Below are 14503 nucleotides of genomic sequence, written 5' to 3' on the forward strand. Positions count from 1 at the left end.
GCAATGCTGAAACCTAAAAAGTGAAGGCTTTGAAAATTTGAAATGCTAATGAGCAATAGAAAAGAATAGCCTGTTTAATTTAATTTTGATACTGTATACAAAATGATGTTCTATCTCAGTAGAATAGACCATGTGACAAAATTTCTCTTTCTATTTGTATCACAAGATTTCTTCCTTTCACTTTACAGAAGAGTTCTGTTTTGTTACACCTTTGTAACCATCCTTACTGAGATGCAAACTCTGATCTATATCCTGTTTCATGTATATTTTAATTAATTTCATGGGTTTTACATTCAGGTCTTAATTACTTTCATTCAGAAGGGGGGAAATACAAGAGTATTTCTTCTGCGTACAAGAAGGGGAGAAATCTGAGTATGCTGCCTCAGTAATTCTACTGCATAAATCTGCTACCATGAAAGATCTAAATGGATTGCATTTTTAATTTTCCATGAAGCAAAGATGAAAACTAAGTGTGAAAATGATTTCTTAAGTATTTGGAGACTAATATTAAAAAATTAGATGCTTTCAATTCTCATGAAAAAGCAGTGATGGCTGTTTTCAGTATGAAAATGAATAGCAATGAATTGTTCTGTAAGCATAATTATTTTTATTTAAAATTATATAAATTAACAGGCTTCATCAAGCACATGGCAGTCTGCCTGTTTCCATGCTAAAGAAAATAGATATTTAAATATGAGAGCACAGCGCTGGCTTTCTGAAAGAAATAGGGACCAGATCCAGTAAACCTGATGAACTGGATCTGCAGAGACCGGGGTGTGAGGGGACTGAGGCCTCTTAATCCACTCTTTAGGAAAGAGCTCAATAAATGAAAACTGCACGCTGTTCCAAGGCTTCCAAGTGTTACAACACTTAGGAGAACACAGGAACCTCAGAAGAAGATGCAAACCCATCATCCTGTTTGGATGGGAAGCTGCTGAAATCTGTGCAGAAGAATTCCTATGCTTCGTTACATAGGAAATGGCAGCACTGCTCTCAGGCATGTTTCTGCAGTGCCTTCCTCTTCCCCAGTAGGGATGCCTCTGGCCCCTTTGAATCCAAAACCCTGATGTCCACCTGAAGACAGATACCTGTAATCTTTCTTCCAAAAGAGTAAGTTCTCCTTACAGGAGGGAGGATTAGTTATTTCTACAGCTGCAGATTTTTTCTAGCTATGCACCTTAGTGCAGCTGATCCATCGGTGCTTCAGGCTACGGAGATTCAAACTCACTTCTCCTCTCCCAGGCAAGTGTGGAGATTCAAACCCACTTCTCTCCTGTGCCAGGTGAGGACTCTTCAACATTCCTTAGGAGACAGAAAGACAGAAGGAGAAAATAACTTCATACCTGCTGACTAATGTGTACCACTCTCATCTCAGACAATAATGTAGAGGTTTTCAGGATGTTTTCTGACATGAATCCCTCATTGTAAATGTCTGGGTGTAAGTGCTGTCAGGTGGGAGGATATTTGCAGGAGAGAATCTTCATAGGCAAACCGAGGAACCATACAGTTCCTCTATGAGTGCCATAATGACTAATTAGCTGCACAGAGTAAAAAGTTATAAGCTGTAGGGAACCACCTCCAGTGGAATAGCAGACATGGCTAGTTTAAGTTCAGAAAATAACATTTTGAGCCTAAAAGTTCCTATTTTTCATGCTTTTTTTCATTACAGAGAGACAGGTAAGCTTTGGGATTGGGTCATGGTGATTCTGATACAAATACTAGATAACACTATAGCAATTTTATTAATAAAATGTTATTATGCAAAATGTGATTATAAAAAAGGACTAGATTAGGCTGTAAAGTGGACATGTATAGAATTTATGTAATGTCTTCACAAATTATCAATTTATTCCTACACAAATCTGTATGAACACACAAGCCAGCCCACTTAATTCGCTGTTTTCTATATATAGTCTTCAAGTTTCTGGACTGACAATATGAAATGTAAGGAAAAATAAGAAGAAACTGTATGAAAGTGTCTTTCAAATCTGCTACAAACAACACTGCAGTTTTGATCTCTGCTTCTTTGTATTACAATGTTCCTAATACTCCAAATACTTTTCCTCAGAATTATCTTCACATGAATGTGTTGTCCCATTGCCATGAATAAAACAGCTTATGCACAGATAGGAACAAGTGCAAAATCAGTGCTCTATATAATTGCATTTGGTCACTTGATAATATTGATGATTATTAATTCACACACAAGAGACCTGGTACAACACAACAGTGAAGCTGCAAAACAAGTCTCTCTTTCATGGGTGTTGTGGCATTTATCTAACTGTGTAATTTTTAACTGAATATTTTTATGTGGTCTGGAATGTTCTACTATTTCATATTCTCTGGTTTTCTAGTCTTATAGTATTGTAAATGATAACAATGGATTTACTTTATTCTGCTTTTGTTTTCCTGCATATGAACTGAAAATCTTGCTCTTCAAGTCCTTCAAGTGGTACAGCAGACACTTTGGAAAAAAAAATCAGGAAAAAATCCTAGAAAAAAGTTAAATAATATAATTCTTGGTAACCAGATAGTATCATATTAAGGTGTCTGCATAAAACATATCAGACTTTAGAGCAAAATTTCCCTGGACTCGGAGGACAGTATGAAATTGTGTCAGGGGATATCACAGGATATTAGAAAAATATTCTTCATTCAGAGGGTGGCTGGGCAGGGGAATTGGCTTCCCATGAGGTGCTCACACCCCAAGCCTTCCAAAGTATGAGAAGTGTTTGTAAAATGCTTGCAGGTACATGATGTAATGCTTTGGGCTGTCCTATGCTGGGCCAGGAGTTGGACTTTGATGGTCCTTGTAGATCTCTTCCAGCTCAAGGTATTCTGTGATTCTATGAAAGAGCCCTTTTCCCCTAATTTTCCTATGTGCATTGATTGCTCAGTTTTTGAAGTTGCTGATCTAAATGTGTAGTGCCAATTGGCAAAGACCTCAGCTGAACCAGAAAAGAAACAGTCCTGCCTTTTGCAGGGACATGAAAAACTCTCAAAGACACAAGGTTTCAGAAACAATTCAAGTGTGTCTCCAACTTGAGGCGTCCAGCAGAGGTGAGAGATGATTTTTCAAGACTTATTGTATACATTCTATTTTTTTAGTTGAGCAGTAGCTTGTTTATGAATCAGGGAAATTTCATGGGTGATTTTGTGTGAATCAAATGACATTTGGGCACTAGAGAGACCATTTGATCCCAAAGGCTAACTGATTGGTGCAGCCCAAATCTATAGAACTAAATTATTTTACCCCCTAATTTTGGTATGTAAGTTTGTGTCTAGAAGCTTTTTTGAGACAGTGCTAATTGGTAGGAATTGAGAGTACAGTGGGAACTATGGTGAGGATGATAAGATAGTGGCTACAAAATTCCTTTGACACAGTTGTTTTTTTACTTTAGAACCTAAAGGTATTGAAGAGAAACCCAAAGCTTCAGTTGAATGCTACCTCATGGGCAAGTTTCTTTACTCTTTTCTAAATTCTAATCTGATCCATGACATATTCCTAAACCAGAATAGTTTGTAGACAGAATTTGTGGGTTAGGCTGATAGTATAATTTTTACCCAGTCCTTTTCTGCTCAGCAAGAAAGTTTCTAAACAACTTGTGCAGTGAGCTCTCTTGTAGTTGAGCAAATCCTGTGTTAGTGTATTTGTTTGGCATTTAATGGTTTGGAGGAGTGTGCCCTAAATGCTGAATTCCTAAAATAACTGTTCTTTAATGCCTGGAGCTCTACATTTTCACCCTCACTCAAATGCTGTATCTACCCTTGACCATTTCCAGACTTATCCTCCAGCCTTTACAGCTGCAGACACAGTCCTATTAACTCACTGTGTCTTGCAGAATTTAGCAATATACTGAAATCCACAGCTAATTCTGTCCATAGCATTACCTTAATCCTGGCCATATCTTTTCTCTGATTAGTATTCTTACTGTTGTGTAAATTTCCCAGTCCAATTTAGTTAATCAATCTGTTTGAGAGCTTGTTACGGAGCCCCATAGACCTTGCTGTATGAAGAAGTATAAAGAGATTTCTGTCCAGATTCAAGAAGAATGTTATGCCAGAGGTGAAATTCATATATTAAGTTAGGCTGAGGTCACAGTGTTGGTATAATGCTTAAATTTAGGGTTACCTTAATCTTGCAATGTGGGGAAAAGAAAATATCATACACTTGCTGGTGTCTCTTTAATGCTTGTTTAATCTAGGTAGACGGATGATCAGCCAGAATATCTGTGTAAAAGATGGGAGGTAGAGGAAACATTTGATGAGAAAGACTGTAGAACTTTATTAATTCCTAAATTCTTTGACTCTGATGACATCAGGAAAAGGGCTGTTGCTGCCAGAAACTTAAGATCTCATTGTACTGATGAGATTGGAAAATCCTACATAAGTAAAATGCAATGCTTACAGAAATACATGAGCAGAAATATTCTGTTTAACTTCAGATAATGATATTTTTGTTACGATTAAGACCAGCTTTAGCACTGGCTAGAGAGTCAAGATTCAGAAAAACAGCATCTGAAGAACTTACACTTTTCTGCAGAGGTCACCAAGCTGAGAGATCACCAAGCTGGGGCAAGTGTAGTAGAGACAGAGGCCAGTGTTGTCCAGAAAACTGCAGGTTGATCATGAAAATATGAGAATGGAGAATCTTTTCTTTCCTGTTCAAAGACTCCCCTCTTTCTGAAGTTGTCTGGCTTTGTCCTGATTGCATTTTAGCAGAGGAGTTCTGTCACTCCAAGAGGGAATACTTCCTTCCACGCAATGATTTTCTCTTTCAAAGTTGGCTGTACCTTAAGCTGCATTAATTTATCACAAAATTTACTTCTAAGGTGGAAAGAGGGAAATCATGGCAGTGTGAGTTGTTCTGTGGTAAGACTGAATTCCATTTCAGTGGGAACTGGAGGCACTGAATGTCTTGCAGGATCAGTAGTTTAATATCTGTAAATGGGTTAGAAGTGAACCAGGCAAAGTGTATCCTGTTTGTCAGGGAAATTTCAGCAACACTGAACTCTCCTAGGATGAGAACTGTGTTTTTACAGAAGAAAGTCAGTCCCATTGCTGAACCATTTTGCACAAGGCTGGGCAAGGCCTTCCTGACAGCAAAAATTCTGCAAAAAAGCAAATGTTTCTTACCTTTTTCCATTCCTCCTAGGAATGAAATATTGTTTGCTGGGAAACTGACATGTCAGAGACATTAGTGTATGAAAACTGTATAAAAAGGAAAGTACAGAAATGAAACTTGGCAAAGTTCTTTGGCCTGATCCAACTGTTTGCATAAAAGAAAGATTCCCAGAGTAGTATGAACTTGTGTCTTGACTGAAAAATCCAAAGATCCACAAATTGCTCATACAGACTTACTATGAAACTGCTTAGTTTTATTTATAAGCAAATACTTGATATTACATTCATAAAGAGATGAACAATTTCATTGTTAATACATGGTTTGGTATGTTTTATTTTTTGAAAGAATCTGTTTCATGTGAGGTACTGAATGTATGAAATGGGAGTCACACTGTCAGTCTTCCAAGTCACATAGTTCTGAAGTGTGGAGAGGCTTAGCTGATATGCAATCCAGTTATTTTTAATGTGAGCATTACAAATCTCCCAGAGGGAAGCCATTATACAATATTTATGCAAAGCTATGTGAATACTCTGTTATCCCCTGCAAGCTTTGCTTCCTCTTACTGGACATTGTGTGGTGACAATAACCAGGCAGCACTCACTTGTGGAATTTGCAGAGAGATTATGGAGTCCCTAAATTGAGTGGACCACAGGCAAGGCTTGGATGCTGCTAGGGAAATAAAGCAAAAAAAGTGCTTTCTCTTTTGTTCCCTTAGTAGTTGTTTAATATAAAATGCATTACTTTTGGTATTTAAATAAATTAACTGACAGCTGTAGGAGATCAGTTTTGTAACATTCAGCAAGGTATTTGATATTTGCAAACATAAAGGTCTTAGTAAAATATCCATTAAAAATCTGAAAAAATGAATGTGGTTCTTTGCAATCTGGGTTAAACAAGGTTCATGGGGGAGTTGTAAAACCTTTTACTGAAATAATTAGAAAAAATAGACAATTTTAATACATGAAAACCTTTCAGCCTTTGAAATATGAGGCATCAACCTTCAAAACTCTGCACTTGTGAAGAATAATTGCTCAGAACTCAACTAGAGACTAAGACAAAAGCTGATTAGTAGCAAGAGAGTAAGATGCTCCAAGGGAATGTCACAACAAAGGAAGAGCCCAGGTGGAGCTGAGAGGGGAAGAAGGTTTTTTTATTATAAGTTTGATTAGTTAGAGGTTGAAAGGTGGAGGGGGGAAGGCAAACCACAGATGGAAAAAAGCAGAATTTTTTTGTGTTTTTGATTTTTAATGTTCAGGACAGCTACAAATTTGAGCTTCCATAGGGTACAATTGCACTGTAATACATCTGCCCTTTTACTGTGCAACAATATATGCAATGTGTATATAGCAAAAGAGGCATTTTTAAAAATCAGGAAAAGCTCTCATCTTTGCTATAGTCAAGGAAACAAACTAAGCACATGTCATGTTTTGTACTCCCAGAGGCTATGGCCTTCTGGCATAGGCATTTCTACAGCCTAGGGGAATCAATGATACAGAGGATCACCAGGTTAAAAAAATATTTGTCCATCAATTTTATTAAAATCTGTGCATGGGATGCATGCCAGATAGAATTTAGCTTTCCCTAGAGTCACTGAAGAGAAGTTTTGCAAAGTGTGGATAATGTCTAAAGGAGTTAGGGACTCTTGAAAAGATTTTTTTTCCCTCTGTGTAACTCATCAATGACCATCAGATTTTGCATTTGAGAAAAATAATAGTCCTATAAGTATTAAATTTAAAGTGGTCTCTGTTTCCATTCAGAAGAATTTTCACCTGAACTGAACTCTTGAACTGTTCTTTGTGTCAGGAGGTAAAGAAATGTAGCTCAGAATGCTAAGTCAAAAATGTACAATGACTAGATGGGGGTTAATTTTTATTTTGTGTATTGGCAATTGTGTAGACGGTAAAAGAGAGTTTTGTTGCCCATCCCTTCCCCAGTTTATTCTTCCCACCTACAAATTAAAGAAACGTTGGCTTATGTTTATCTGTCATTGTCTATTGTACTACCACAACACTGTTTGGTATTTTTACGTGTACGCAAGAAAAGGCTGGAGGTGTTATTTCATGTGGGCATGGAAAGGGGTTCAGCAGAAATCTGTGTGTTTAAAGGAAGAAAGGATCAGTCCTGAGGGACTGGCTCAGGAAGGAAGGATTTAAGCCTTAATCATGTACACATTCTCCTACAGAGCTAATATTTTTGTCTGATGTATTGAAGCTAGAGTTTTCAGGAGAAAGAAGCAATAGCTGAGAACTGTCTGAATTTTAAGCTCAGCTGAATAACTCCCTAGCAATGGCATGCTAAGCACAGATGGAGTGGTGATACACTGGGCTGGGGGAGCTGCCCAGACTGTTTGTTGTTCCAAGTATTTGATTTTGTGAATAGCAATAAAGCCTTTTTCATCGACCTCTGAAGGATTAATTTCTTAATTTAGCACTCAGAGGCAAAGAAGTCTAGAGAAAAAAATATTGGATATGCATATAATGAATTGCAGTGTTTATAGTTTGTACAAGGCACAAACCCCATAATCTGCTGATTGCAGTTGGATTTGAGAAGGGCTAATTCATGAGCTTTGACATTCCAATTATTCTGTTATTAATATATTCTGCATCCACCCTGTGCTGCTGTTTTAGCATCACTTCAATGGCTCTGCTAAACAACACTAAAGACAGACAATGGGAAAAACCATATAAATGCATTTTCCAGAAGGAGAATGTGAAAAATTCAATGAGACTTTTATTTGATTGAAGGTGGCTGCTTTTCAGAGCAGAAATGGAGGTTGTTGTTACATTATGCTGACAAAGGAAGGTAGAAAGTGAGAAAAATTCTACTTCACTGAAATTTTAGACTTATTAAAAAAAATAATATTTGTGTTTGGCATATTTATCAGTGGTCTGATACAAATGGCTTAATATTTCTTGAAAGTGTTGCATTCATTTTATTTATAAATTGTTCTTTTTCTTATTCTCTTTGTTGGATGCATTAAGCTGCAAAGATAATTATTCAAGTCACAATGTCCTATAATTAAAGAATGTAAGAAGGGAAACAAATATAAAGGAATACAGAGGATTATCTGCAAGTGCTTCTCAAGGAGGAAATTCTTCCTGATTACAAAGGAAAAACAAGAAGGATATGACTTTAATGTGACATATAGACTATGTAATATGATAATTCCAGACCAGCATTTTTAGAGAGACTAAAACAGCCAAGGCCATTAAAACCAGATAGGAGTTAAGATGACAGAACTGTCTGGATTTGCATATGGTGGGGCAGTAGAAGAGAATACCTGATTCTCTTATGTGAAACTGGAAGCCCTTCTGGTGATGTGATCCAGCCAATCTGCCTGTGTCCTGCTGGACAGGTGATGCTCCCAGGCCCTGGAATGCTCCTCTGTGGCATTACAGTGTACCAGGAGCAGGACTGCAACACTTGACCCTTCTCTAATACCTCTGTAACACCCTTAGGCAGGGTTTTCTCAATCCTGAACATGACCTTACTGAATCTAGGTATTCTTTGCTCTGCTAGACCTACAAAGAGAAGAGATGATTTTTAAACCAACCCTAGCTCACCCTATATGACTGTCTGGCACATGAAGAAATAAATGGGGAAAACCACATTAAACACCTAACAGCAACATTGGAGGCCATGGAGATCAGCTTGTCCCCTTCAAAACGACCAAATTATGTAAGATATAAAACTTCAACAGCAAATTACATCATTTTTAGTACTGCTGATGCTTCCCCTTGGTATCCTTAAAGATTCACTATTTGTGGAAATTTCTGTTCTGAACAGCTCAGAGTTCAAGGTACACACACGAACTAGCCAAGTGGTAATAAACTAGAGTCCCTACTTTTGTTCTCTTAATATTCTTAAGGAATTTCATGGCATATTTTTAAGTTGTTCTAAGCAATGAAATCAGTTGCTTACTTTTATTCTAAGAAAGTTTTCTTAGTGCATAGACAGTTTTTCAGAGGTAGTTCTCAAGAAAGTGATTTGATTTTTCTTCCATAGTTAATTAACATGTTACATGTAATATTAACATGTAACATTAGGATTATTTATTCATAGTGGGGAAAGAATGTTCATATGGACAAATGTTTTCATTAACAGCTAAAAAGTAGACTTGTTAAGGACCATTGTAATGTGTTTAGTGAACAATTCAACAGATGCTTGGGGTTTCTTTTTTGTTGCGGCAAATAAAAAAATCTCCTTCTTGGAGATCTTTGTTAATTTTTTAAGGCAAAGTCAGATAACCCAATTTAGTGGAAGGAAAGAACTTTTTGTTTCTGGACATAATAAAATGTAGTAGGAATTCAATCATTAATATCAACATTCATGCATTTACTACAAGGCTATTCTGCCTGTGAGTGACTGCAATAACCTCTTTTCTGGCATTTATGTGCATATTATATCAAAAGGACATTTTAGAATTCATTTGAGTTCTTCGGGAGCAGGAGACAGGGAAACAGCTTTATCAAAAACAGCCTTTTTCTGCAGCTGCTCAGCCTAGGAATACTTCTCAAGTTGGTAACAATTTTAGCCCTAGTCCGAAAAAGCCCTGGAGCCTTACAATTAGCCAGAATTAATACTAAATAGAAAACATAGTGGAAAAGTGTCATTTACAGATATTTTCTAGTCATCAAATAATAACATTTTCTTGAAATAGATGTAATTTTTAGTTGTGAACTTCTGTGGCATGTTAAAATAAGTAGAATGATGATTATTTCCTTGCTATATGGAAATTAGCTATTATTAAATACAAGAAATTATTATTTTTCAGATCTCAATTTTAAAAATGACAGGACAAGGCATCATTAAGTTGTATCAATTTTGATAAGTGCCATCCAAATTGAAAAAAAAAATAAATTATTGAATCACTCATGCACCACAGAACTTCCAATGAATAGCAGAAGATAAATTGATGCAGGTTATGATAAATCAGTAGTTAAATGCTATGAAAGTGCCTTGCAGTTTAGCCAGCCCAGGGGCAGCACACTCTCTTTTAGCCAGCTGAAGTATCCCGTGTTTGCCATGCACTGCGCAGCCCTTGGCCCAGGGCAGTCCTTGCTGTGCAGCCCAGGCACCCCACGCCGTGCCAGGGCCGAGGTACCCCGGGTGTGAGGGGACAGGCGTGAGCTGTGCTGCCCCAGCACAGGCAGCTGGGTGTTGTGGTGTGTTGGTATGTTCTGTTTCTCCCCCTTTTGTTATGATGGTTCTGTCCTCCCAGTTTTCCCCGCCCTAGTTTCTGTCTATTATTTAGTTGCTATGGTTTCCCTTATGTTATGTAATTTCCCCTCCCTCAATTCCCAAATATGTATTGCTTTCTCCCCTCCCTGGGCCCAGTCAGTCACTCCCCACCACTCCCAGTCTTCCAGAAAGTTCCCCTCAGTGGGAGTAGTGATTGGCTGAGGCCCCGGGGCCCCTCCTTTACAATGTATCGATTGGTTCTCCCTTACAGTCTATTATGTTAAGCTCGTCCCCTGTCTCTCCCTGATTGGTTTTCTGTAAATCCCTCCCGCAGTTACCACCTCCCTTTATAATCTCATGCCCAACCTCGTTTTTTCGTCGCTGCCCGGGACGTTAAACCCGTTTGACCCCAGGAAGTTTCCGGTCTCATTTCGCTCCGCCCTATTCAGTAGCTCAACCCCGAGACCTCGTCCTGCAGGCACAGCCCAAGGCTTCTACCGCCGAGGGGTGCCTGAAGCTGCCAGTCCTGGGGCCTTGCCACCGGGACTGACACCCCCTGCTGCAGCGGGGCTGTTGGCCGCCCCTTCTACTAGCCGGGTCAACGAGTCTCAGGCCGCAGTCCTCGCTGCAGCTGGGGGGGCCGGACATTGCCTGGCGTTGCTTGGGCCAGGGTGTGGTTTCCTCCCTGCTCCTCTGCTTCCATTCTCCTGGCACCTTGAGAAAGATAAACCTTGTCTAACATGGCGGGATTTCTTTCAGGATTTGGTGAGCTGCATCTTGGTTAGTTTTAGCATATTTTTGACATAGGGAGCAGCCATTTTAAAATCTTGCTATGGATAATTACAAGAAATAGTTATGTCTCTGATGACAATTTTTAGCTGTGAGTGCTGAATTGTCTTCTACAATGAATAGAAGATCTTGATTTTAGAAAGGCTGAGCTATGTTGAATTGGGTTTTATTCTGACTTTCCATCTCTCTTAAGAGATATACCTGGAGATAGAATAGGTGGGTTTCAAACCTCCACTTATGGTTGAATAAAAAATTTAGCTAAAGAATAGTACTGGAGGAAAAAATTCTTTAACTGAAAAGAAATTGAGAAAAACTTTTAATTAGTTTTATTAGTTCTCAAGCCTGTTAAATGCAGTTTAGAAGATGAAATAAAATGCTTTATGTTAATGTTCAAATGAAAGCATGGAATCTGTTAGAAGAAAGACTTGCAAAGCATTAGTCACAGTGGAAAAGATAATGTTTTATACATTTAAGAAAATATTTAAAAAATAATTTGCCCAGATTATTTTCAAACTAATTTTTAGCCAGACCTAGATGTATTTTTTTCATCATTAAAATGAAGGAATATAGTTTTATGGAAATGAATTTTTAAAACAAATGGAATATACATTTGTAGAAAATAAGTTTCCTCTGTGGATTTTTGTTAATTAAGAGTCTCAAAGCAGCTAGATATAAAAGTTTCTTTGCAAACTAATCATGAACTATATGCTTGGTAAATAGCAGGCCTTCAATCATCCAAAGAAAAAGACATTTTCTGGGAAAACTTTGCATTTGTTGGGTAGATTGAGACATGCAGTCTTAAGCCCATGAGCTTGCCTGATGTTCCCTGGATCCCAGTTCTTTAAACAGGTTTGTACTGTAGGAAATTTTCCTGAAGTCTCATATGGTAAAAGCTGTACCTCAGTCTAGAAATACTCAGGATAAAGTACTAGTTTTCTGAAAGTCAGTGGCAAAGCTTTTACTGGCTGTCAGATGGCCTGGATTTTAACAAAATTTCATTAATAACTCCCATTTTCTTCATAAACCGTCACCACCAAATATGAAAGAAGAGTGGGATTTTTAGTAGGAAACAAAGAATGTGAAGTTGCTGTGTCTCCAGGAGAATGAAAGGCAAAGTCACTCAAAACTTCAGTATGATTGGACAGAAAACCGCAATATACTTCAAGCTATGGTAAAACTCCAATTTTCTATGTGTATCTTCTTCTTGGGGGATGGGGTGGAGTGGTTGGTGGAGGGACAGCTGTATTTTTACTTCTTGTTTAATGGAATTAAGATCGTCTGCACATTTATGCATATTCTGTTCCTTGCTACAGAACCAATTAACAGCCTGCCAGACTCCTGTTGGGCTATGTACAGTAGAAAAACAACCTTCTCATTTGTTAACTTATTGAAAAAGAAGGTCTGTAATATGTAAAGAGTAGGCGGAAAAAAAGCCCTGAAGCACAAAGAAATTGAGAAACAACAATGTGACAGTTGCACCTCGTTCCCTGAACTGATGATGGGTTTCTGCCCAGTAAGTTGCAGCTCTCTTCATGCAGGAATTTTTTCATTTTGGAAATGTACTCCACAAATGGCTACTGCCAATATGCTGGCAACAATGGGAGTTTGAGGTACTGAGTATTTCCCTGTCTTGAGATCTATTTGGAGAAAACTCTTGCAGAAAAAGCCCTTCATTATGTACCGCGCTATCTTTTACCAAGACTCACTGACTGAGATAAATAAGGAAATCGAGATTGACAGCATTTGCTACCAGCAGACTTTGCAAACTCCTAGTGTCTGGAATAGAAAATCAATCTGAGGATTGGGAAGAGAAAATGAAGCAATTAATGGGTAAATTGATTCCAACTGATCTACGTGGAAAAGTGGCTATCTTTTCTCAGACCTGGGAAGAGCTATGTTGTTGCAGCTCACAGTTTACATTGTCTGACGTGTTTATTTACTATATTTATAGGTAAAGAAAGTATATAAATCTGTATGAAAGAGGAAGAAATGAGTTCTATTTTATTTTTCTTATTTTTTAATTTCCTGCTTTTTTATATATAGTAAGTACAAGACATTTCAACTCAGTGTTACAAAAATGTCTGTGTACTTGCCCCAAAAAGAAGATTTCTGTGGTTTTATTCTGCACTGATATGGAAAACCACAGAAACACCATATAATCAGCTTGAGAAGGGACAACTCAAAATAAAATATTTTTTAGAAATTCATAGTTTTGATGATTTGAGATCTAATCAGGTATATTTACTCTTGGTGCTCCTCTAATAGTAAGTGTTTATTTTCTGTATTAAACTGTTGTTTCACTAAAATAAATAAGCCTGAGAATTTCATGCAGCTTCTCTTCGCTAGAATTAAAAATACTTTTATGTTAATTCACAATGTGTCTCAACTAAAAATTCCTCTGAGGAAAGAAAAGAAATTTCTTGACAGCTTATGTTGATTTGTGAATGTCCATCTTGAGATCCATATCAAGTCCGAACTGTCTGTAGTCCATAATTAAGTCGATCAGAATCTGATGAAGCTTCAATAATGCTAATTGTCCCCAATGGCTCATGTGAGTTATGACACTGCTGAATCTACTTGTTCACAAAAAGATGCCACTTCATCTGGAGAAAAAGGTTAACAAGAACATTTTGTGGTTGAAAGTTAATTCTTCAACCTTCCCTGCCATAGTCCTCTCTGCTATACATAAAAGTCTGCTGCATTTGGCAATGATAGTTTTAGAAGTGAAAGGGTAAAAATTATGTCTGTAATAGTCATATATTTCATATCATGATTAGTTATGAGTTTGTAGTGAGGGAAAGGGATATCTTCACTGAGCGTGCTTATAGCAGAGCAGCCTGTCAAATATGTTACAGAGGGTGTGTTGATTTTGTGGATTATTTAAAAATCTGTGATATGGAAGATCATTGTCATTATATCTGTAATGCTGTAAGAATGACTGCCCTTTATGTGTTATGACAATCCTGCTAGACCCATTGAGAAAAGCTTTTATGTAAATACATACGTATATATTTTTCCCTTACCTTTTCCCCACATTTTATTTTCTCACAGATCAGGAATTGTGGTGGTGCAATCCTTGTTAGTATAGGTCTGCATTTTCCATGAGGCCATAGGAATTCTGTTCTTGCCAATTCTGTGATATCATTTGTTGAGTTTGATGCAGATAAGGAGTGGTGCAAATTACAGGAATGCCCAGTTATGAGAAGGTAAGAGCCTGTGATGCCTGTGGGTGTCCTGTTCATATGAGAAATAGATGTCCATGGTTGGCTGTGCAGGATCCTAAGCATGTGAAGTATGGACAGAGGTGGTGCTCCAGACTGGGATGTCCTCACTGGCACCTAAGAAAGCAATGCACATGTGTGCAACCTTTTGAGTAAAGGCCCTAGATGAAAATAAAAGGATTTGGGA

Source organism: Melospiza georgiana, chromosome 1, assembly GCF_028018845.1.
Source record: "Melospiza georgiana isolate bMelGeo1 chromosome 1, bMelGeo1.pri, whole genome shotgun sequence".
Lineage (NCBI taxonomy): Eukaryota > Metazoa > Chordata > Aves > Passeriformes > Passerellidae > Melospiza > Melospiza georgiana.